At 36.5% G+C, this 24,809-nt stretch overlaps 1 protein-coding gene across 1 annotated transcript in view; it reads right to left on the reverse strand.

The window, feature by feature from the left end:
- The window catches only part of LOC106867354 (uncharacterized), a 67,791-nt gene that overhangs the window by 41,306 nt on the left and 1,676 nt on the right, over nucleotides 1–24,809 (reverse strand). The window lies entirely within an intron of this gene.

The following is a 24,809-nucleotide window of genomic DNA, read 5'->3' on the forward strand; positions in this document are numbered from 1 at the left end:
AACCCCTAATAATAGGAACCACCTCCAATGAAGGAGACAATCCTAATTTAAGAGACTGACCCCCCTCCCCCCGCCGCTCCAATAATGGAGACAGTCTTAATGTAAGAGGGCCAGGGGCCCTTCCCCAATCTGTCCGAAATCTTTCCCAAACACTATTTGATGTTGAAAAATGAAGTTTACTTCTACAGCCAAAATGGTTGACTGTCCAAATAGTTACTCCTGCCTTGACCACAACAACTACAGTGACCACTACCGAAGCCAACACTCCCCACCAGGAATACCACCACCACCACACCTACTATTACCAGTACCACCACAACTAATAAAAAAATGGAGAGATAGTCCTGTTGTAATTCAACCAAAAAAAAAAATATAGAAATATATATATATTATATATACATAACTTGCACTAGTTTCAGCTAGGGAGCTGCGACCATGCTGGGGCACCACCATTAAGAAAAGAAGTGAAAACTCCCGAAGTGTTGTTGACCACTCCCTTAAGAGGACATAGCTGGTTTCCTTCCCCATAGAATATAAGCTTTATACATAATATATACAAATGAGATATAAAACATAAATGTATGCATGTGCATATATGTGTGTGTATGTATACAAAAATACATACATACATATATATATATATATTAGATATATGAAGCTGCCTACAATAGAAAGTTGACAGTAAGGTCATTAGTTTCTGACAAAGTAAACTCTACAAGTATTGAGTACTTCACCTCCCATTGTATATGTGTGTGTGTGTGTACACAATAATAATTCAAAACAGATTTTAACTGTAATACTAAATATTCTTTTCTACTCTAGGCACAAGGCCCAGAATTTTGGGGGAAGGTACCAGTCAATTAGATCGACCACAGTATGCAACTGGTACTTAATTTATCGAAAGGCAAAGTCCATCTCAGTGGAATTTGAACTCAGAATGTAAAGACAGATGAAATACTGCTAAGCATTTTACCTGCTGTGCTATTGTTTCTGCCAGCTTGCTACCCTCATAGAGTATATATATATATATATATATATTTATTTCTTTATTGCCCACAGGGGTCTAAACATAGAGGGAACAAACAAGGACAGACAAAGGGATTACGTCGATTATATCGACCCCAGTGCATAATTCGTACTTATTTAATTGACCCCAAACGGATGAAAGGCAAAGTCGACCTCGGCGGAATTTGAACTCAGAACGTAAAGACAGATTCCATACTGTTAAGCATTTCGCCCAGCATGCTAACGTTTCTGCCAGCTCGTCACCTTTGTAACACTAAATATTGAATAGTGAATGTGCATATGTACACACACACACACACACACACACACACACACACACAAAGGTTGTCCAGAAAGTTTTACCCAATTTTGCTAAAAGTTAGCAACCATTTAGTATTAATTAACCAGCTGTTTTAATTTCACACAACGATACTTAAAATGATAACTAACGAGGAACAATTTCAAAAGAATAATTGATTCGAAAAATAAATAAAAAATTCACTAAATATATATATAGGTACATGTGTGTATGTATATACAAGTATGTGTATACAGAAATATCTGTCTGTGTGTAATTATAGAAATAAGAATAATCAATTTGGTTCTTATTCCACCAATCCATTAATAACAACTTGACCCCAAAATAAAATTAACAGTGTGTGTGCGTGTTTGTGTGCATGTGTGTGTGTGCATGTATGCATCTCTCATCAATATCACTTAACATCCGTGTTCCATGCTGGTATGGGTTGGACTACAGGCATGTGCATATACGTATATATATGCATGTATATTATTACAGCAAAATGTATGTATGTGTGTGTTGTATGCATTTAATCTAATGCCTTCTGTATAAGTCTAAACTAACAGTATATAATGACAACAGTACTAACAGTATATAATGAAGTAGAATGTAAATCTGAGAATTAACAATAGCAACCTGAATATGGAACCATGTAAATATTTTCTGATCTTACAATATATATCATATATATATATATCATATATATATATCATATATATATATATATATATATATATATTAAGATGGTTTTTATCATTCTATAATATTTACTGAGGGTTTTAAATAAAGTATTTTCTTGACAAACATTTAAAAAATATTTTGCTCCAGTTGCAATTCATGATTAGAGAATAGATACACATCTCTATCCGTCTATATCATACATACACACACACATTACAGAAACCACAAAAAAGCAAAAGATTTTCAAGAAACCAATTCCTTCTTAAATTCTTCATTTCTATAGCAAAACAAAAAGTGTACAGTGTGTGTGTGCGTGTGTGTGTGTGTGTGTGTGTGTGTGTGTGTGTGTGTGTGTGTGTGTGTGACCCAAAGACTGAGTGCACCTATGTGTGTAGCATGTCTCTAGTTGCCTCTCTTTCCAAATAATCAACAAATGTCACCACAGGATTTTATACACACATCAAGGTTTGAAACTAGCATGTTGAGAACCTTAGCCCTACACACACACACACACACACACACACACACACACACACACACACACACATCATATTACACAGACACACATATACACACACATTACTCTATACACATATATAAATATTTAAATGTGCATGAGAGTGTGGTGGGAGGTGAGAGAGAGAGAGAGAATACACACACACACACACACACACACATCAGGCCATACACACTTGTACAAGTATTAAGCCATCTCCTGTTTGTTTATTCCACCAAACAAGGATGCAGAGAAAGGATTGGATGTCTGGAGTGAACAGAAAAGATGTTAAATACAGTTGTTAAAGAATCTACCACAAGAGAACTCAAAGACCAAGTCTTCAGCAACAAGCCTGTGCTTATAAATATAAGAGAAAACAAGGGAGGGGGAAATAGTTATCAAAGCTAAAATTTCTGAGAATTTAATCAGACAATGAAGGATATTCCCAAAAGATTTTTAAAAGTTCCACCATGGACTTACATTATTGCTCTGGTGGGGGGAGGCTATGTGGCGGTGGTGGTGGTGGGTTTGGTAAGATGGATATACAATGGTGGTGGTGGTGATGATGCAGAAATGGGGGTTGAAGAGAAAGAAAAACAAAAGCAGGCGGAAAGTGGACATTAAAATAATTTAACTTCATCATTACACTTTCTTACTGTACACACACACACACACACATACGCGCGTGCATCCATGCTTCATGCAACTGTCTTGACTCAACCAAGACAGTCACCACTTTGTAAATGGACATGATTTTCAGTGGTTAACAACAAGCTGCACCATATTTAATGCAAGCATACATGCATGTATGTGTGCGTGTGTGTGTAAATGCATACAGAGTTACAAATTGACAAGGCTGTATGTACATGCAAGCCAGTCAATATTGTTATACACACTTGTTAAATACATTTGCACTAGATTATATATGCTAGTTAATACACTAGCAGTATCATATATATCTATTAGTTACTAGCAAATATATCAGCAGTAGGTTATATATGCACACACACGTATAAATATATATATATATATATGTGTGTGTGTGTATAAAACTTTAGATAGGCAGATAGATAGATAAAACTATATATACTAGCTAATATATTTTAGGTTTCGTAACTATCCTTCCAAAGGTCAAACAGTCAAAGCCTCCTCAAAGCAGGCATTTAAGTTGAGAAATAACAGCCAAATCTGTTTCAAATTGCACTGAACTATTTTGAAAGTGGACAGGAAATATTAAGTGACATAATTTAAGCTAGACATAAGGCAGGATGGTCACTGTTAAAATATCTTCATTCATATGTTTGCTCAATGAGTGACTAACGTGGGACAAGAGGCAACCAATCCATAGGGGTTGGCTGAATGGGTGAAGAAAAAATTATTTAATTGAAATGGAAGAGATTTGAACCTCTCAGAATAGAATAAAACATTGTTGGAGTGAAGAACAAAGCTAAAATTTGAAGGTGGGGGTGAAGACTTAGGCTGTAGAGACCAAGAAATGTATAAAAGAGAGGGAAATTGGTAAAGATCAGTAGAGAACCAGCCTTAGTCAGTGAAAAAGACAACAGACCTGACCACATTTTGCTTTTGGAACAAACTCAAAATATCAATATTGTGTATATTTACAATATATATATATATATATATATATATAATTATTATTATTATTGTAAAAACAATTCTGTATTAAATATTTTAAATTGGATATTACAGAAAGTCTCTATTCAAAAATTAGGAGCATTTTTTTTACTTTCTTATATATATATTATAATATATATGCGCGGGCGGGCATTTGTTGTATTTTTGAGCAAGATACCAGAGAATAAAAAAATATACGCAATGAAGAATTTTTATTCTCACACTGCATACTGATCGAAAATGTGTATGCAATATGTATATATTAACAACCATGTATGTATATGTGTGTGTAACAAATGACATTATAAAGTTCCTGGCATTTGTTATATACAAGTGGAATGGCATCAGCAACGAAGGAAAAGGTCTATGAAAAGAGAGAATATCTCATTTGCTGAGCTAAGAAAGGGTTAAGGTATTCGCTCTCTCTCTCAGCAGCTGGATTGCTGTCGTCAACAAAACAGTGCCAGAGAGACTGAGAGAGGGGGAAAAACGGCGGCCATATTGAAAATCAACCAAGCTGACTGGCTACACACTATAAATATATAGCATTATATATAGACATATCGACACCGCATTAAGTTATTTAACATAAAATTTCCTTGTGCTTTATATATACCTTTGAAAGAAAATAAATTATCAATGCTATTATTAATTGTAATATATATTCAGAATAGTATTAATAAGAGAAGGTGATAGTGATCATGGTGGTGGTGGTACTTTGTAGATCTTTTGGACAGTTTTCTGTATTTTAAGTTTTTACAATTCTAACTGGAATTTAGAAAAACAATTTTTTTCTTACAAATATCGATTAATAATGACAATAAACATTTTAAAAACTACCTTGAACTATCTACCTCTAAACTCGTACATACGCCTCCCACACATATATATGTATGTATATATATATATATATATATATATATATATATATATATACACGTACACAAGCAAATACACAAAGTTTCACGAAGTTACAGAGAAGACTATGTGGTACAAGACGTTTCTAAGTGTATATAGATAAAATATACTCCATATATATATATATATATATATATATATATATATATATATATATATATATATATATATATATATATATATATATATATATATATATATATATATGCAAATAGATAAATAGATAGCAATGTAGTTTTCGTCTTATCCTAAATTAATAATGCAAAATAAAGGTAAATACCATTTTATTAAAACACGTTTCTAATTATTTACTTTCCAAAAGAACAGGGGGGGGGGACCTCCAGAAACATGAAAGGCGAGGGTGAAAAAGCTCCAGAAATGAAATATTCTAAAATATACTAAACTTAAAAAGTAATGAAGCAGATACTGGAAAGAAAAGAGCTAAGAAAAAAATATCACTTGGTGAAATATTTTATTGGGAAAACAAACAGCAAATACGGGAGGGAAGAAGACGGGCGACAAAAAGCAATGGAAGAGAGTAGGTCACACAACCATCGTCATCGCCGCCGCCGCCATTACTGCTAGCAGTGAACTAATATGCATTTCATTCATACATTTTATACACCACACGTGTGTGTGTATGTATATACATATAATATATAAAATGTGCGTGTGTGTATATATATATATATATATAAATATGTGTGTATATATATATATATATATATATATATATATATATATATATATATATATATATATATATATATATATATATATAACTTGTATGAATTCCATTTGCTGGCTGGTATATGTTATTAGCTAAAATGTAGCTGGCTTATATTTTTTGAGCATCTTGTCTTTATTTGCCGTAACAGCTCCATGCCCTAACCTTCAATAGATGAAGACGTTAATAATAAGAATAATAATTAATTCTTTTATTGGCCACAAGGGCTAACAAAAGCAACATGAACTTACAAAACAGGACGATATAAAGGGTTTTTGAATGTGTAAATAAAATAAAGAAAAAACTCCTAATAGGGGAGGCGCTTTAAGGCTACTCGTGGAAACCCACAAAAGTCACGGGTGCCTGACCAACAGGGCAAGAGCCCTTTTATTTTTTTTATTCATAAGTGTATAACTCAGAATTGGTCCTTTCACACTGACCATTTTCTTCTCAACATTTATAATAGTAATAATAATAATAATACTAGTAGTAGTAGTTTTTGTTGTAGTTGGTTTATTTCTCCACAAATCATTGATTATTAAACAATGATTAACCATAACGACTTCTTGACTTATTTTGTGTGTGAGTTCAGGGAATAAGGAAAGAGTACAATATAATATGTACGTGGCGTGACCTTCATAATTGTTGCTGGTTAGCATTCAATGGCGAAAGCGTAGAGGTTGGCTTCCAATGAAGGAATAGTATAATAATGCTTAAAATACATTAGCAGCGAACAATGAAAGCTGTGACCACTTTATATATATATATATATATATATATATATATATATATATATATATATATATATATATATATACTTATATTACACACAATTGGAAAAAAACCCTATTATAAAACCACTAGGATGAGGGCTCATGTGAGTGTGTATGTATATATATATATATATATGTATGTATGTATGTATGTGTGTTGTGTATGTATATATGTGTATGTGTGTATATATATATATATATATATATATATATATAATATATATATATATATATATATACATATATATGCCGCCTCTTATTGTAATCATTCTGGAACGAGGGCGCTTTTCGATAACAAAAAGCGGCTAGTAATAAAGTTAAAATGTTAGAGACCCACTAACTTTGATAACATTATGCCTGATCATAAGCGACTTCTATTATTAGCACCATATTTATAAGCTCTGGTGCGTGACCGAAGACGGTGTCTTCTGCTTCAAATGTGTTTACATAGCTGGCAAATATATTTCCTTACTGACCCCTCTTGAAAGATAACAGCCATTCCTACCAATATCTAATGTCTTTCATTACTGGGTCTTCGGCCATGTTGACGCAGTGCTATTTTAAAAAGCTTTCAAGACAATGATTCTTCTATGTGGTACCTAGAAATTGCTAGAAATAGCAGCTAAAGTTTCCTCAAATCCCATTCCACCATTTAAAAAAATTCAGAACACATTGCATAAATATGGTCCCGGTTTCTCAGTTCGTCGGAAATAGACAAAATGGCCACGGGTAGAGTGACTAATTGTCCTGGTCGATCAGGAATGACCTGGTGTTAAATGACGACATAAGGATGTGCGTGGGTGCCTGTATGTGTGTTGTACACGTCAAGTTATATATATATATATATGTATATATATATATATATATATATATATATATATATATATATATATATATATATATATATACATATATAAACTATTTAGCATTAAACCAAATTGCTCAAGTTTTAATATAGTACACAGTAAACTTTTACAAGGAAAACGCTGACAGTGACTTCGAAGTTTCGGCTTGTTTTCCTTCGTCAGATTGTTTGTGCAAATGCCTACGTACATACAAACAAATACTATTTTATTGACATTACTCTGTTGCTACTCTGAGTTATACATACACACACACATACATACGCAATGCAGTTATTCAACATGTCCACCACCCTGATCACTCAGGTCAAAGGTCATGGGCCTTTTCCTCTCGACAAAACTTCCATATGTACATACACACACACAGATAATCAGCTTAGACACACGCATATCTCAGTCTATGTCCGCATAACATATACGACAGCCAACACGTATACACACCAATAAACACGGCCTCCAAAGCCTACTGAATGTGAATCGACAGTTCTATGGAAACAGGGAACAGTTGCACATAACACACACACAAACATATATATACATATACACACACAAACATTTAACTTCGTTCCAAAGTGATTATCACAGCCAATTACATTGTATGTGTACGCGTATTATATATATATATATATATATATATATATATATATATATATATATATATATATATACACACACACGATTAAACCTACATGTGTATCTGTATTATATATATATATATATATATATATATATATATATATATATATATATATATACGGGCGCGTGTCCCTTCCAGTCCTGCATGGATGTATTTCGTTCTAAACAAGAACCTTTATATTAAGGTCGCCCGTAAACATTCTCATATTCTACACACTGCTTTCCTTAGCTTTACACAGCAAAAAAAGAAAAAAAATCCTAATTTAATGGTAGCTGTAGTTTTGTCTTTGTCGTTGCTACTGTTAAGCTGACTTCGTTGGAGCGAAGGTTAGACAGGGTGCGAAAGGAACGTGAAGGCAGGGGTGGCTATGCGGTTAGGAAGCTTGACTACAAACCGTACGGTCTCGGGTTCAGCCACAACGCACAGCACCTCGGGTCGACCAAAAAACACTGAGTGGATTCGGCAGACGGAAAGCGAAAGAAGTTCGTCGAGTCTGTATGAAGATGTGTGTGTGTGTGTGCACGCGCGCTCGCCTTTGTGCTGTTTGTACCCCACCACCGCTTGATAACTGGTAATGGTTTGTTTACGTCCCCGTATATTTCCTAGCGGTACGTCAAGAGTTGCCGATAAAATAAATACCGGGGGGGGGGATCAATCTGTTCGACTAACCCCTCCAAGGCAATACCCCAGCATGGCCGCTTTACAATAACTGAAAAAAGAGCAGTGATAAACCCTTCGTTTTCAGGGAGCGAATATGTATAATAAACCCTTTTATTATTAGTATTCATATTAATTAATTAATATAATCATATAATGAGTTGTGAGTCTTCTGCGAAAATGTCGGTTAAACTTTGGCTATTTTATCATTGATTAATAACTCACAAGTGTTCATTAAGTTAATCCCCTCTTGGGGCCTTTTTTAATAGTGTAAGTTAGTTGAAGGCATTGTAAGATTTAAAGAAAACGCAACATTTTCTCTCAGTATAGATTGCGAGTAAGAGATGTCAAATGGTTTCTAAGAATGGTTCCTTAAATTAGGAGGAAAGGGCTAAATGAGTTGGGAGGGGACTCGTGATATTAATGACAGTTTTGGTAATTTGTGACATGTGTTAGTACCAAGTGGTATTGGAAACTTCATCCCAAAGTTAGACAGACAGAAGCAAATGGAAATGCAATCTGACATTTTCATTTGATTAAAAGCGGAGGTTGTGATGTTCATGCTTATAACCATATTTTAAGAATATGAAGTATGTTATTTCTAAACATATTTCGTCATTGATATACAAGACTGCTACATTTGTGTGTATATAAATTTTTATATATATATATATATATATATATATATAGTAAGAGGAGGGATATGATATCTCGGCAGATATCGAATTCCTCTGAGTAATATTGCCAAGGCCGGTTCCTTCTGAAGTGGTGCGTTTTTTGGTAATCTAACTGGAAATAAACATAAAGCTTGAATGTTCAAATTCTTCATTCTCCTCATTTTAATTATATATATATATATATATATATATATATATATATATATATATATTAATGTACTTGTTTCAGTCATTAGGCAGCGGCCATGTTAGGGCAGCGCCTTGAGTTTTAGTCGAACAAATCGACCTCAGTAATTTTTTTTGAAAGCCTGGTACTTATTCTATCGGTTTTTTTAGCCGAACAGCTAAGTTACGGTCGACCTATATATATATATATATATATATATATATATATATATATATATATATATATATATATATATATATATATATATATAAAGTAATGGAATAAAACTGACCTACATATTTAAAATATATCTTCATGCAAGCAACTATAAACATAATTTTTTTTTTTCACAAAAGCTTCCCAGTTACTTCGAAGTTTCCGTTTCGTCTCTAACACACACACATTGTTAACACATGAACACACACACAATTCAGAGAGACTTTGTTCAAGTTTTTATATTTATTTTTTTTAATCTTAATTTCTTAATGAGTGTGTTGTTATGTTTAATTGTGAATGGCAGCCCCATTCACAATGGTCCTCTATATGTAAGACCTCTACCTAGTCTTCAGAATAAAGGCGGTCTTAAAATATGAACCCCGGGACATCAAAGTTCCAAACCAAACAAAGGAATAACAAAGAAGAGAATATCAGTAATCTTTACTAAAAGATTAAAATACATCCTTAAAACATTTGAACGGGAAGTACTTTCCATATATATATATATGCATCCATACTTAGGTGCAGGGTTAACATTACCTAGCATTTATATATATATATATATATATATATATATATATATATATATATATATAATGCACAATTAATATAAAATTAATCCGGATAATATATTCGTTCCGTAAAAGTAGTGTCTGAAATAAAGGCAAGTACGACAAAAGGTAGGAAAATACATGAAGAAATTTATTTTTTTAAGCAAAAAGAAAACGAGAATTTTTAAATGGCCGCAAATCAAGGTTTGACTAGAGCTCTGGTATAATTTAGAATATTTCTTTAAACAAAGCATTCGGATTACTATGAAGTGTCGGAGTTAGTTTAAATTGCAGGTTTGATATCTGTGTTTGAAGGGTCTTACAAGGAAGGACTTTCAAAATCTGGTTCAATATGGCACCTTTCCTCACTCTCACCCTTTCGGGGACCTAATTAGCATAACTGTCACACATTAACATAAAATAAATCAAACCAAAAAAAAAATATTTCTTTTATTAATTTTTATAATTTCTGAAATTTCCATAAATATATATACACAGAACAGAACAAATTTGAATAAAAAGTCCCTGAAATAATAAAAATAATATTTCTAGGAACGAAATGAGAGGACTTCGAAATAAAAGAAATGAGCGAGAAACAGACGGTTGATAGTGGTAGAGACAAGCTGTTATCAAACATGCTAAACATGGCTTCCACTAATATTTGCCGTCGTTTTCATAACAGCTTCAAATATCTGTTCTAGTCAGTGACTCACACACAACACACATATATGTGTGTGTGTGTATATATATATATATATATATATATATATATATATACACACAAGCACATCTAGATATTGTCTGTCCCATTTTCTTGGTTTTTAGGGTCTTTTATTAACAGCCCATCTGAATGTGAATTGGTCAGAGTGTTGCTATGTGAAATATTTTAAATTACAGAAAGAAATAGTTCACAAAACACAGTGCAAGACTTCATGCACAACAGGAAGCTTCTTTGGTGGTCACTGAACCTACTAGAAATAACAGCTAAATAGCCTTCAAATTACACCTGTAACCTCTTAAAATGGAAACAACACATTGTAAAATATAAGTTTTAGGTGGAGTATGTTTAAAAGAAAAGAAACATGGTGGGTACAGCTGCAATGCCTTTCATTATAAATCTTCTCGATCAAGGAAGACCGAGGGTTAAACAAGCCAAGACGTTTCAGAAAGCTTGAACACACTATACACATACTAGTGTTACCATCACACACACATACAGTAATGATGCCGTTACACACAATTAGTGACACCATTACGCGCACTCACACACTAATGGTACTATTTATACACACACACACACAAAGCCGCATTAGACAATACATAAGCTATCAATAATAATCACAATTATCTTGTTAATAATATTAACTAGTAACAGTCAATGTGGATATTGTACTGGGCAATTACTAACATAGTAAAATAAAATTATCGTTTCTCTTTTTTATTAAGATTTAATACAATTTTTCTGGAGATTGGCAGAAATAAAACAAGATGGCCGAGGAAAAGCAGCAGTAGCGGTGAGGTGAGAAGGAGACGGCGGAGCGGTATAGTGATTGTAAGGCAACGACGATGGTGGTGGTGGGGGTTACTTATTATAAGGCGGTGGTAACGGTGGATAGAACAACAGAAGTGGTGGTGGCGGTGGCAGCTGAACCAGCAGCGGCGACGGTGGTGAAATAACATAGTGACTGTAAGGCGATAGTGGTGATGGTGGTGGTGACAGCAACAGTAGCAGGCAGTGTGTAACATATATCTATATATATATATATAGATATATGTATATACACACTGCTAAGTGCTCGAAACACTAAGCACTGCACCATACTCTCTCACTGTACGTGTGTGTATATCCGTGCGCGCGCGAGTCTATCTTACTCTCTCTCACCAATGTGTGATAGACAAAGATCAATGAAAGTTACACAAAGACAACGTTTACGGTTCCAGTGAGTACACCAACTTCAATAGAGTAAGAACTTCAATCAATCTCACAAACAAGTCACCATTTTATGTCAAGCAGACCTTCAAACCAATGCTCTCCCAGCCATGACCACCCAGTGTTACTTTTATTTCTCCACCTCGACAAAGTTGACATTATTTTTGTCAGATAGAGAAACGCAACAGCTCTGTACCCTCCTTAGATATTGGTTGGTGGAACAATATCGAAGGACCCTTAACCTACCAAAGACATACACCTTTTTCCAGTTCTTGCAACCCCATTTTATTTTGCCACTTGGAACCATTCATATATCCTTTTTTTTTTTCTACTCTAGGCACAAGGCCCGAAATTTTGGAGGAGGGGGCCAGTCGATTAGATCGACCCCAGTACGCAACTGGTACTTAATTTATCTACCCCGAAAGGATGAAAGGCAAAATCAATCTCGGCGGAATTTGAACTCAGAACGTAAAGACAGACGAAACACCGCTAAGTATTTCGCCCGGCGTGCTAACGTTTCAGCCAGCTCCTCGCCGCCTTTATAAAATACCTTTTACTTGTTTCAGTCATTAAACTGCGACCATGCTGGGGCAGCCTTGAAGAAAGCTTTAGTCGAATGAATTGACCCCAGTACTAAATTTTTTAAACGGTTAAGTTATGGGGGACATAAACACACCAACACCGGTGACAAACACAAACAGAAAGACACATACACACACACATACGACAGGCTTCTCAGTTTCTGTCCACTAAATCCACTCACAAGGCTTTGGTCAGTCTGAGGCCATACTAGAAGATGCTCAAGGTTCCATGCAGTGGGACTGAACCTGGAGCCATAGTGATATATAAAAAAATAAAGGGACAAAAAACATGTTATACAATGTGTAGCCGTACAAGCTATATAAAAATCTATACATTCACACTGCATCTGACCAATGCAAGCATGGGAAAGTAGACTTTAAAACAATGATGTAGGAATGTATGTGTGTGTATCATCATAATAATCTTAACGGCCACTTTACCAAAGTTGCATGGGTCAGACGGAGTTTAGAGGCATACTTTCTACAGCCCACCCTACAACCAACCCTCACCTGTTTCCAACCAAAGTAATATTTTGCCAATGGTCTGACATGTTTTCGCAGAATATTGGAAATTAACAACACTGCTTATATGACAGTGATAATCATTTACGACTATCATGCAATGACAGGACAAGGAAACACAAACATACACATACTCACACATGTGCATGCACACACACACACACACACACACGACAAGCTTCTATCAGTTTCCATCCACTCAAATCCAAACGGTGGAACTGCACAGAAAACTCTGTGGTCGGAAAGCAAGCTTCTCGACCACACAGCCATGCCTGCATCTCCCAGCCACACAAAGATACAGGTTTGATCAAAGAATTCTACAACCCTTTAGTGCCAACCCCACTCCATATAGTCCCTTACTTGACTTGGACTTTATTTAATAGCACCTATCCCCCAAATAATGGACAAAGTGTACCCAAATACTGTTTCGTCTTTTGTCCACTATTTTTACTCTTTTCATCAACACCCTTGCCTTTCAAGGCCATTAATCCTTTCCATTATAGGCATAAGGCCTGAAATTTCAGAGAAGGGCGACAGTCTATTACATCAACCCCAGAACTTGACTCTGGGACTTATTTTATCGACCCTGAAAGGATGAAAGGTAAAGTCAACTCTGGTGGAATCTGAACTCAGAATGTGGACGGATGAAATACACTAAGCATTTTGCATGGCTATCGAAAGGTCACACGTTTGGGGAGAGGTTAAACAATTGAATGGCGACAACACTGGACTGATCCTTTATTTTATTGACCCCAGAGGGATAAAAAGTAACACTGACTTTGATGAGATCTGAAGTGAGAATCTTAAAAGACCAGATATGGAATTGAAATCAAAGAGAAAGGGGGTACTGTATGGGAGGGAAGCTTTAGATGGAGAAGGAAATTATAAGGAACCACATTACCCCCATAGTAACACCTTAGTTGAAAACTATCAGGATGCATGAAGGAAGCCTCTACATCTGGCTCCCAATTAGGGTCTATATAAGATTTGGTCGTCAAAATTTGTCTGCAAAGGAATTGGTTATATTTCTACAATACACAAAACATTTTAACAATTCTTTTTCTATATTTGCAAGAAATAACAGCCAAACTCCACCCAATCTCAACATTGGACAAAAGAAACCTAGTCACATGATAATCTACCTGACCAATACACTCTTGTTTTTTTTCTCTCGCTTTCTCTGTCCTCTTTGTCCTGGACATCTAAGCTGTATTGTAGTAAGCCTTGTCCAACCAACTCATACCACACTCCACCTGGAGAAATACTAATTTAGAGATAAACACACACACAAATACCTGATGTACCACAGAGTGCTCAATATATCTAGTAGAGTTTACTTATTTGTTCAAAATTTGTGTGTGTGTGCATATATATATATATATATATATATATATATATATTTATATATGCATGTGTGATCACATATATAAACATGCATGCACACACACAAACATGCACAGTATGGAGACTGTCTCCAATTAAAGTACTCAATACCAGAAAACCCATCATGTACAGTGTAATACAAGATACAGATTCATTTAATATAGCATATAAATCCAAACAATATAAAGATTCTACAATCAAGAATCCTTACAAACAGTAAATCATTTTACAAAACTCAGAACTTAAAAGGAAAATATTTCTTTGAGGAACAAGGTTTACCCTACAAGGATTCCTGAATAAATCTTCCTTTTGTACACACACACACACACACACACACTCGTTTAATTCTTTAGTGTTCAGATTACTGTCAAATCCAATGCTTATTTATTCACATTGTCTTGAATTAATCCTGGATTATCTCATATCTCTGAGATTTCAATGATGTGATTGTTTATTTTTAGAATGACATTGTAGGGTGGATATGAGAGGCTAGATCTGACCAGCATGAACATAAAACAGAGAATATTTAGGCTAGATATGGCTAGTTTGAATGCTAAAGGGTTAAGGCAATCTAGGACTACATTATCAACTATGTCCCTTCCTTTTTCCTAAATAATAGGAGGTTATTTAAGGGAGTTTGGTTGCTATTTCAATGCAAAGGATGTTGTAGATATATTAAGAAAACCTTAAAATATTTAAAACAAAAAAAAAAAGACCTCTCATAAAAATTTTAAAGAGTAAATAATATAGGCCTTTCTCTGTTACCATACTTCTCAAGAAATTTTGCTTACACTGGATACTTCAATTAATTTTGAAACTAATCAAGAATTTGAAGAGATTTAGTAAAATAACTTTTTAACTGTCAAAATGGTGTTTGGAACATAACAAAAGACAAACATCTGTTACTATATTAAGACAGTATTTAGAACACAAGACAAATATATATACATTGGTCTTTCAGGTAAAAACAGAGCATAGAAGATTGTTCCATGGAATTAAAACAAGAAAATGTTCATTTAAATTTAAAAGTTTTGTATCAGAAAACCTGAAATGATGTTTGTATCAAAAGGGTCAACCACGAGGGAGAACATTTTCCATCTTCTTAATATATTCTATTGGAAGCTAGATACACTTTACCCCAGCTGTAGTAATATTATTATTATTATTATTATTAAGATGCAAAGTCATTAGCATGCCAGGCAAAATTCTTAAAGGCGTTTCATTTGTCTCTACATTCGGAGTTCAAATTCCGCTGAGATAAACTTTTCCTTTCATCCTTTCAGAGTTGATAAAATAAGGAACAGTTGGTGCAACTGACTTCCTCTCCCCAAAAATTGCTAGCCTTGTGCCAAAATTTGAAACCATTATTATCATTATTATCAGAGTTCAAATTCCATCAGGGTTGACGTTGCTTTTCATCCTTGCAGGGTCAATAATGTAAGTACCAGTTGAGCACTGGGGTTGATGTAATCAACTAACCCCCTAAACTCCTCCCTACAAATTTCAGGCTCGTGCCTAAAGTAGAAAGGATTGGGAAAACGGTCAGTGTGAAAGGACCAATTCCAAGTATACACCTATGTTTAAAAAAAAAAAAAAGGCTCTAGTCCTGTTGGTCAGGCACCCATGGCTTTCGTTTGCCACAAGTAGCCTTAAAGCGCCTCCCCCAACTGGGAGTCATATTTGTTTTTTTTTTTCCTTGTTTATTTTACATACACGTTCTAAAAGACTTTGTATCATCCGGTTTTATCATTTCATGTTGCTTTTATGATAGCCCTTGTGGCCAATAAAAGATTAAATTATTATTATTATTACCAGCGAGCTGGCAGAATCGTTAGCACACCGGGCAAAATGCTTTACAGCATTTCAACCATCCTTACATTCTGAGTTCAATTTCCGCCGAGGTTGATTTTGCCTGTCATACGGGGTCAATAAAATAAGTACCAGTTGAGTACTGGTGTCAATGTAATTGACTTCCCCCACCCCGCACTCTAAAAATTTCAGGCCTTGTGCCTATAGTAGAAAGGAATCATCAAACTGTTGTGAAGTGTGTGAGCCAGCCTGCTGCCATAGTCAGTCACTCTGACAAGCAAAGCAGAGAGAGAAACAAGTTACAGTTGTACTTTCCCTCCTGCTAACAAATACGTTGCCAGCTCTGACACACAAGTGATAGACTTGTGTGTGTGTGTGCATGTGTGTCTATACACCCATATACACTTACGCACACTATAAAATATACAGATTCGAGATAAAGCAGTTCAATATGTGATTGCTTTAATAAATTAACAGCTTGGCATTCCTATATGTATGGATACGTATCCGGAAGGATGGTCTGGATGAGGTTGGCCCTAACGAGCAGGATGACAATTGAAGACGTGGCTGGTGATGGTAAAGGTGGACATGGAAGCACAATCGAACCCCTGCACCTACAGTCACCAGGAGAAGAAGTGAGAGTGGGTATCCATTGCAGCCTCGACTGAGGCTGACACTCGGGTGTGGTCAGCATTTGTGAAGGATGTGGAGAACTCAACCGACCCTGGATGAATGCTATTCCATGTACAAGTAGGAGAACACGAATCTGAGAGTGTGGATGTATGTGTATGTGTGTGTATGCATGCGTGTGTGTGTGAGTATGTGTGTTGTTTTGTTTTTCCATGCTAGTATGGGTTAGACAAAACTTGATGTAGATTTTCTGCAGCTGGATGCTCTCCCTGTCACTCGCCCTTACCTGTTACCAAGGCATTGCACTGTTCTCACACATCAAAAACAGAAGCTACGGGACTGTTTCAACAGGAATTGTAAACATAAGACATCATTTTCACTGACACACACACACAACGGGCTTCTTTACAGTTTTCATCAACAGATTCTATTCACTGTCTCGACTTTGTCTTATATTAGTAAATATAAAATAACTGGCCAATAATATTGCTTTCAAATTTTGGTACAAGACCAGCAGGTTTAGGGGAGAGGTTGAATTGATTAAATCACAACCCCAGAATTCAACCGATATATAATTTTTTGACACCCCACCCCAAGGAGGAAAGCAAAGTGGACCCCAGCAGAATGTGAACATGAACAAAATGCCACTAAGCATTTCGGCTGGCATGCTAACAATTCGGCCAGCTCAGCGCCTTGCAAATGGCCAAGAACGTTAATATGTATATTAATACATAGACACACATAGATGTGACAAGCTTCTTCACAGTTTCCATCTACCAATTCCGTTCACTGCAACACAGTGGAACCAACACTGAACCAGATGGTTGCAAAAGTTCATTACTTCACAGCTGTGCGTCCCCTTTTATGTTATACAGACATAAATTTTTAGACATCCAGAAAATCTCAAACCCATGCCAGCATGGAAAACGGATGTTAAACAATGATGATGATGACAACGACGATGACAGGAGAATAGCTGTGAAAACGGGATGGGGACGAGATAAACTACCTGCATCAACTTGCTATAAAAGCAGGGAGTAATTTTACCTTGTACTTATTCTTAGTGCAAGTCTTGAAGAGTGCAGTTCAATTTTAACAGTTATTTTTTCAAAGGGAAGTGACAAAGGAGCATATTTGGCATATTTTGCTTTTTGTATTCAATAAAGGCCACAACACAACAGAAAGTGCGAGGAATATTAATGCAGGATATGGGGATTGGACAATAAGCATAAGCCAGTGTCAACAGTGGTTCCAGAAATTCCGAGCTGGAAGCTACAGCCTAGATGACGAGCCTCATGCTGGAAGATCTGTAGAGTTCGACAAGGATGTCCTGCGAACCCTGGTGGAACAAAATCTTATTGTAACTGTTGAGGAACTAGCAGAGAAGCTTGGATTTGGTCATTCAACCATTCATCGACACCTGCATGCCATTGGAAAAGTCACCAAATTGGGTCAATGGGTTCCTCACAAACTTTCCGAGTCTAATCGCGTGCAGAGAGTGAATGTGTGCTCTTCTTTGGACCGAATAGTGACTTGTGATGAGAAACGGATTCTCTATAAAAATGTCAAGCACCGAAGAGTAGGTGGGGAAAGGAGAAACACTGGCACCCAAGGCTAAAGAAGGTCTTCACCCACGTAAGGTGTTGTTATCTGTTTGGTGGGATACAAAAGGTTTAGTCCACTTTGAACTTTTAAACCCAAACCAAACGATAACAAAGGAGATCTACTGTGAGCAGCTTGAGAGGCTTGAGTCAGCGCTAGAAGACAAACAACCATCTTTGGTTTCAAGAAGAAAGGTGCTCTTCCATCAGGATAATGCTCAGACACATACAGTGAAGATGACATTCCAAAGGCTGGAGCAGTTTCAGTGGGAAATGATGCCCCACCCACCACATTCGCCGGACATTGCCCCATCTGATTATTATTTATTCCACAGTCTTCAAAATCATTTGGATGGGAAAAATAGGAATTCTGTAGACGAGGTCAGAACAGAACTGGAGGATTATATTTCATCATGGACAAGTGAAATTTGGAAGAGGGGCCTTGCAAGTCTACCAGATAGATGGAAGACCATTGAAGGAGAGTATATTTTAGTTTAAAAAAAGAACTTTGTTTATCTTAATTGCGAAAAATAAAAAAAGTATTAAAAAAATGCATGATTTATGGGATGACCCAATATATATATATATATATCATGTTTTTTTATTGTGATTTGATTAGATTTTGATTTTACTTGATTCAATAGGTAGGTCTTCTCAAGCATGGCATGTCGCCCGACAGGCTCGTTATGCGCCACTGGTTTAGGCTATGGCTGTGGACTCACTTTACTTGCCGGGTCTTCTCAATCACAGCATATCTCCAGAGGTCTCAGTCTTTCATCATTGCCTCTGTGAGGCCCAACGTTCGAAGGTCCTGCTTCACCACCTCATTCCATGTCTTCCTGGGTCTCCCTCTTCCACTGTTAGGGAATGGCACTTCCTCACACAGCTCTCCTCATCCATATGTAACACATGACCATACCAGTGCAGTCGTCTCTCTTGCACACCACATCTGATGCTTCTTATGTCCAACATTTCTCACAGGGCGCTTACACTCTGTCATGTGTGCACACTGACATTACACATCCAGCAGATCATACTAGCTTCATTTCTTTCAAGCCTACGCATGTCCTCAACAGTATGGCTCCTGTTTCCCTACCATGTAGCATGGCAGTTCGCACACATGCATCATACAATCTAAATTTCACTCTGAGCAAGAGGTCCTTTGTTACCAGCAGAGGTAGGAGCTATCCTAAAGGGTTAAACATCATATATAGCCATTAAATAAGAAGTATTTGGGTCAACATGTGAGAAGAGACATGCCATTAAATTAGTAGGTATTTAATTGTAATCTGTAAATGTGAAATATTGGATAAAATATTCTGAATGCAGGCAATTTGACAAAACACCCATATAATTTCATAAAATACCTGTATAATTCAGTCCATCACACCTGTATAATTTTGAATGTCACCAGTGTAATTTAATGACATGCCTATATAATTTAGTGTCACACCTGCATAATTACATGTCCTTGTATAATTTTGAAACAGATGTATCACTAAATTATATAGGTGTGACATGAAACTAGACAGGTGTGTTGTGAAATTATAGGGGTGAGTTACTAAATTATGCAAATGTGTATCTATATAATTAATGAGAACCCTGTCTAATTATTTTGACACATCTGTGAAATTTAATGACAGCTTCAAGGAAGTACCACAGGGTGATGTGACTCATTCCTATAGTACCCTCAAGTAAGTACCACAGAGTTGATACAACTCACTTCTATGGTACCCTCAGGGACCAAAAGTGGTATGATTTACCCCCAGTGATTTATTGTGTTGCAGTTAGTGATAGGTTCAACTCTGGTTGTAGGACAAGTTACCTGCCAGTACTCAGGTAGCCTAGGGGAAGGTGTCAGATGCAGGAGCCTTGATATGGATACTTCAATATTTAGAAATAACAACCAAATACCCCTCATCCACACTTTACCATCTAAAAAATGAGAAGAAACAATGTATAATATAGTCTACAACACACTGTCTAAAGCAGAAGCAGAGATGGTCATGGCTGGACCACCTTTAGTCAAAGTTGATCTAACAATAATAAACATGACTGGTGCATAAATTATGTTAAATAATAATAAATAATTATCTAGGAATTAGTTTTGGTCGCAGAAAGAGTTTGTTAAGAGAAATTAATTAAATGTAATATTTGTACCCCAGGGTCACTTAGGAAGGAAAGAAGGATTAAAAGCCCTACCACTCACAAACATGACATGGTAACATATACCATACTTCCACTAACTGTTTTAAGGACCTGTGGAGTCCCAAGTAGACACAGCCCTTTCCTCTCTCAGCTCTCCAAGACTTGACTCAGTTGGAGCATTGCTGGGAGGAGAAAGGACTACACCAGTACTTGATTGATGTTTATTAACAGCTGAGTTAACTAGAGCAATGTAGAATAAAGTATCTTGCTTAAGCACGCAATGCTCCACCTGGATCAGGAATCAAAAGTGATACCAAAAACTTAACCATTAAGGCTACATGCATTCATGAAAAACTACAGAAGCAAAATATCATGGCTTAAACACATACACATAAAATGGTTTCAAACCTTGGCACAAGGTCAGTAATTTCGGGGGAAGGGTAAGTCGAGTACATCTGACCCCAGTGCTCAACTAGTACTTACTTTATTGACCCCGGAGAGAATGAAAGGCCAAGTAGACCTCGGCAGAATTTGAACTCAGAATGTAAAGACAGATGAAATACCGCTAAGCATTTAGTTTGGCATGTTAATGATTATCCATATGTATAAAAGTAGCACAGGGTACCGTACACATATAAACATGCAGTACCCCATAGTCAGTGTGTGTGAAAGAGATCACATGCCCATATATGGGGGGGCAGGACATATATTACAAAGGGTACTTGATGTGTGTACAAGATAGCTGAATCACACACAGAGGTTTGTCCTTACAAGGACCAACACTGAGACTTCTGTACATAGCAAAGCTTCTTACCACACAGCCAAGCCTGCACCAGCACACAACCACAGGAAGGTGTAATTATGGTGTACTGTCATCCTCATTTTAAGGTTCACTTTTCCATGCTTGCAAGGGTCGGATGGAATTTGTTGAGTAGGATTTTTCTACACCTGGATGCCCTTCCTGTCACCAATCCTCACCTGTTTCCAAATGTTTTCAATGAAGATTGGAAATGAAAGATACTGCTAGCACAATGCTGACACTTATCAAGCAAAGTCAAGCCAAGGAGACAGTAATATAAACACACAAACACACACTATATAAAACCCTGGGCTTCTTTCTACCCAAATCTACTCACATGGCTTTGGTCAGTTCAAAGCTAGAGCAGAAGATACTTGCCCAAGGTGTCACGTAGTGGAAATGAACCTGAAATTATGTAGTTGGGAAGCAAACTTCTTACCACCCAACCAAATCCTCACTTATGTATTGTGTGTGTGTGTAGGAAAATTAGGTTTTGGAGTGTCGTGTGTATGTGTGTGTCTATGTGTATCACGGTATCAACCAGACTATCAAAAGTTGTTATACATTGCTGGCACAATGCAGTTCACATTGTTTTAGTTTTCGAATGATGCCTCTGCACTATCCTGGTGATCAGGCCAATATTCCCCGTGAAGAATGTGAAATGAAGTGCTTTGCTCAAAAACACAACAGGCAGCCAGTCTGAGAATCAAAACCATGCACACATACACGTGTATATATATATATATATATATATATATATATATATATATATATATATATATATATATATATATATATGCATGTGTGTGTGTGTGTGTGTCTGGGTCATTGCAAGTGGTTTTTTTTCACGTGATGACATAGAATGAGGTGATTGAAGTTTGCTGCAGCAACAAACTGTGTCTTTCATATGTCCAAAGAGATGGGGGGGGGAGGAGAATATTTTTTTAATTTTTGTTGTGGAAGTGGTCACAACCTGTTGTGGTGTATTAGGAAGTGCTTTGTGGGCCCAGCTGGCTGTAATAGAAGTTTGTGGTGTATACACCATTGCTTTCTCTTGACCAAATATGGTACCAGCAATGGCCATAAATTTGTACATCATTTGGGTTTTCTTTATTGTCATCTACTGTGAATGTTGTGTATATTAAGGAACTGCTAATGTTTGTGTGTGTTGTTTTGTATGATGATTGGTTGTAGCCAATGCCTTCTGTTGTTGCTGCTAAAACAGGGGGACAGTAGGTCTGATTGGTGCTGCTCCAAGTCTGTTGTTATGGAGAAAGCGTTTTTTATTTCTTTATTGCCCACAAGGGCCTAAACATAAAGGGGACAAACAAGCACAGACAAAGGAATTAAGTTGATTACATCGACCCCAGTACACAACTGGTACTTAATTTATCGACCCCGAAAGGATGAAAGGCAAAGTCGACCTCAGCGGAATTTGAACTCAGAACGTAACGTGTGCTAACGATTCAACCAGCTCGCCACATTTCTCAGGAATTACAGCAGGGTCAGAATAAGTGAATAAGTTGTGTTGCAGTTTCTGGAGAATGGCAGATCAAGGGATGAGTTGTGATATCAGCCACCAACATGAGCAATGGAGGAGAGGGGGGAAGGGCTGTGTATATATTCATGGAAACATAGGAAGGTGATCTTGGTACACAGGTAATAGAGTGTGTGAAAATGGATCCCTCTGGTACTCTATTCAGGATGCAGCAAGTTTCTGGAAACCCCAGGATGGGGGTGGGGTGGAGGGTTGACAAGTAATTTAGTAGTCAATGTTTTGTGTAAAAGTGGATAGCAAAGAAAAATGAAGTTTAAAGATTTCATGATGTCCAAGATAGTTAGAATGGTAGATGCAGGAGGTGGTGGTGGTGTTGTTCTAGCTGAAGCCATCTTGTAGTGTCTGTGTGTGTGTGTTGGTTTGTGAGAGAGTGTGACTGTTAAGTGAAGAATGAGTGGCCTGAATCCATATCATGATTTAGATCGGGAAATGTATGGGTTAAGAAAGATCAAAGACTGGCCATTCTAGAATATTGGTATGCTGACAACATAGAAGGGTGAATGGCTCGGTAGATGTTACTGCATTCGGCTTTGAGAATTGTTAGAATTTAGTCCAGTATTCAGATCAAGGATGGGAAATCTTTCCCAAGATGTGGGCCACATGAGACACAGCTGGCTCACTCATGAAGCAGGCCACATTAGTAAAAAAAACCAAGGTAATTTTTTTTTTTGTTTAGATGTACCATTGAGAAAGTCCTGCAGCCCATGGCTGATCTAGATTCTGGGAATAAGACAGTTTCGGCTCAAGTACCCTTAAATGTTAATGGGTTTGGCAATTCCTTCAGGTGTTTTGGGTGTACATTTGGGATTTTCACACACACACACAAGCTTTGGACTTTCTAGATTTCTCTATTGGCAGGAATGCACCAAAATTATACGGTTGAGATGGGCAATACATATTCTTTGTTTTGTATTCATAACTTTTGTGAATGGGATTAAATTTTTTTTTTTTTAATGGCTGATTTTCAAAGATTAGGGGATGAGAAGGGTTCAGGTTTGATCGATATTGCATTGTGGTCGATACATTAATCTGATCCTGTGGCGGAGGTGTGTGTGTGTCACTGTTTCGTCTTACTGCTAGTGTTGTAATTTAGGTGGGGTTTAAAATACATATCCCACAAGGCAACATAAAAAATACAACCCATGGCCCACTAAAAACCGACAGATGCCCTCTACACAATAAACTTACACACAACAGAAATAAATTTCAAGAAAAACTCAGAAACTTAAACCATGGCAATAAAATATTAGAGGGCGGTGGTGGTGGTAGTAGCAATGGTGTAATACAATATACAGTATGGTATGGGTAGAGGTGGTGTGGTAATGGTGGCAGTAATGTATTTGTAGTGGTGGTGGTTGTGTGATAGTGGTGGCAGTGTATTGGTAGTAGTGGTGTTGTGGTTGTTAATATATCTAACATTAGCCACAACCCTAAACAGAACATCAGAGTTGGGGGTAGAGGTAACGGTGATGTAGAGGCGTTCAACCAGGGATCCAATACACTACCTATGACATCTGGTTCCTAATAATTTCCGTCGATGGGCTT

Source organism: Octopus bimaculoides, chromosome 21 (assembly GCF_046866305.1).
Source record: "Octopus bimaculoides isolate indiv1 chromosome 21, ASM4686630v1, whole genome shotgun sequence".
NCBI classification, from domain to species: Eukaryota; Metazoa; Mollusca; class Cephalopoda; order Octopoda; family Octopodidae; genus Octopus; species Octopus bimaculoides.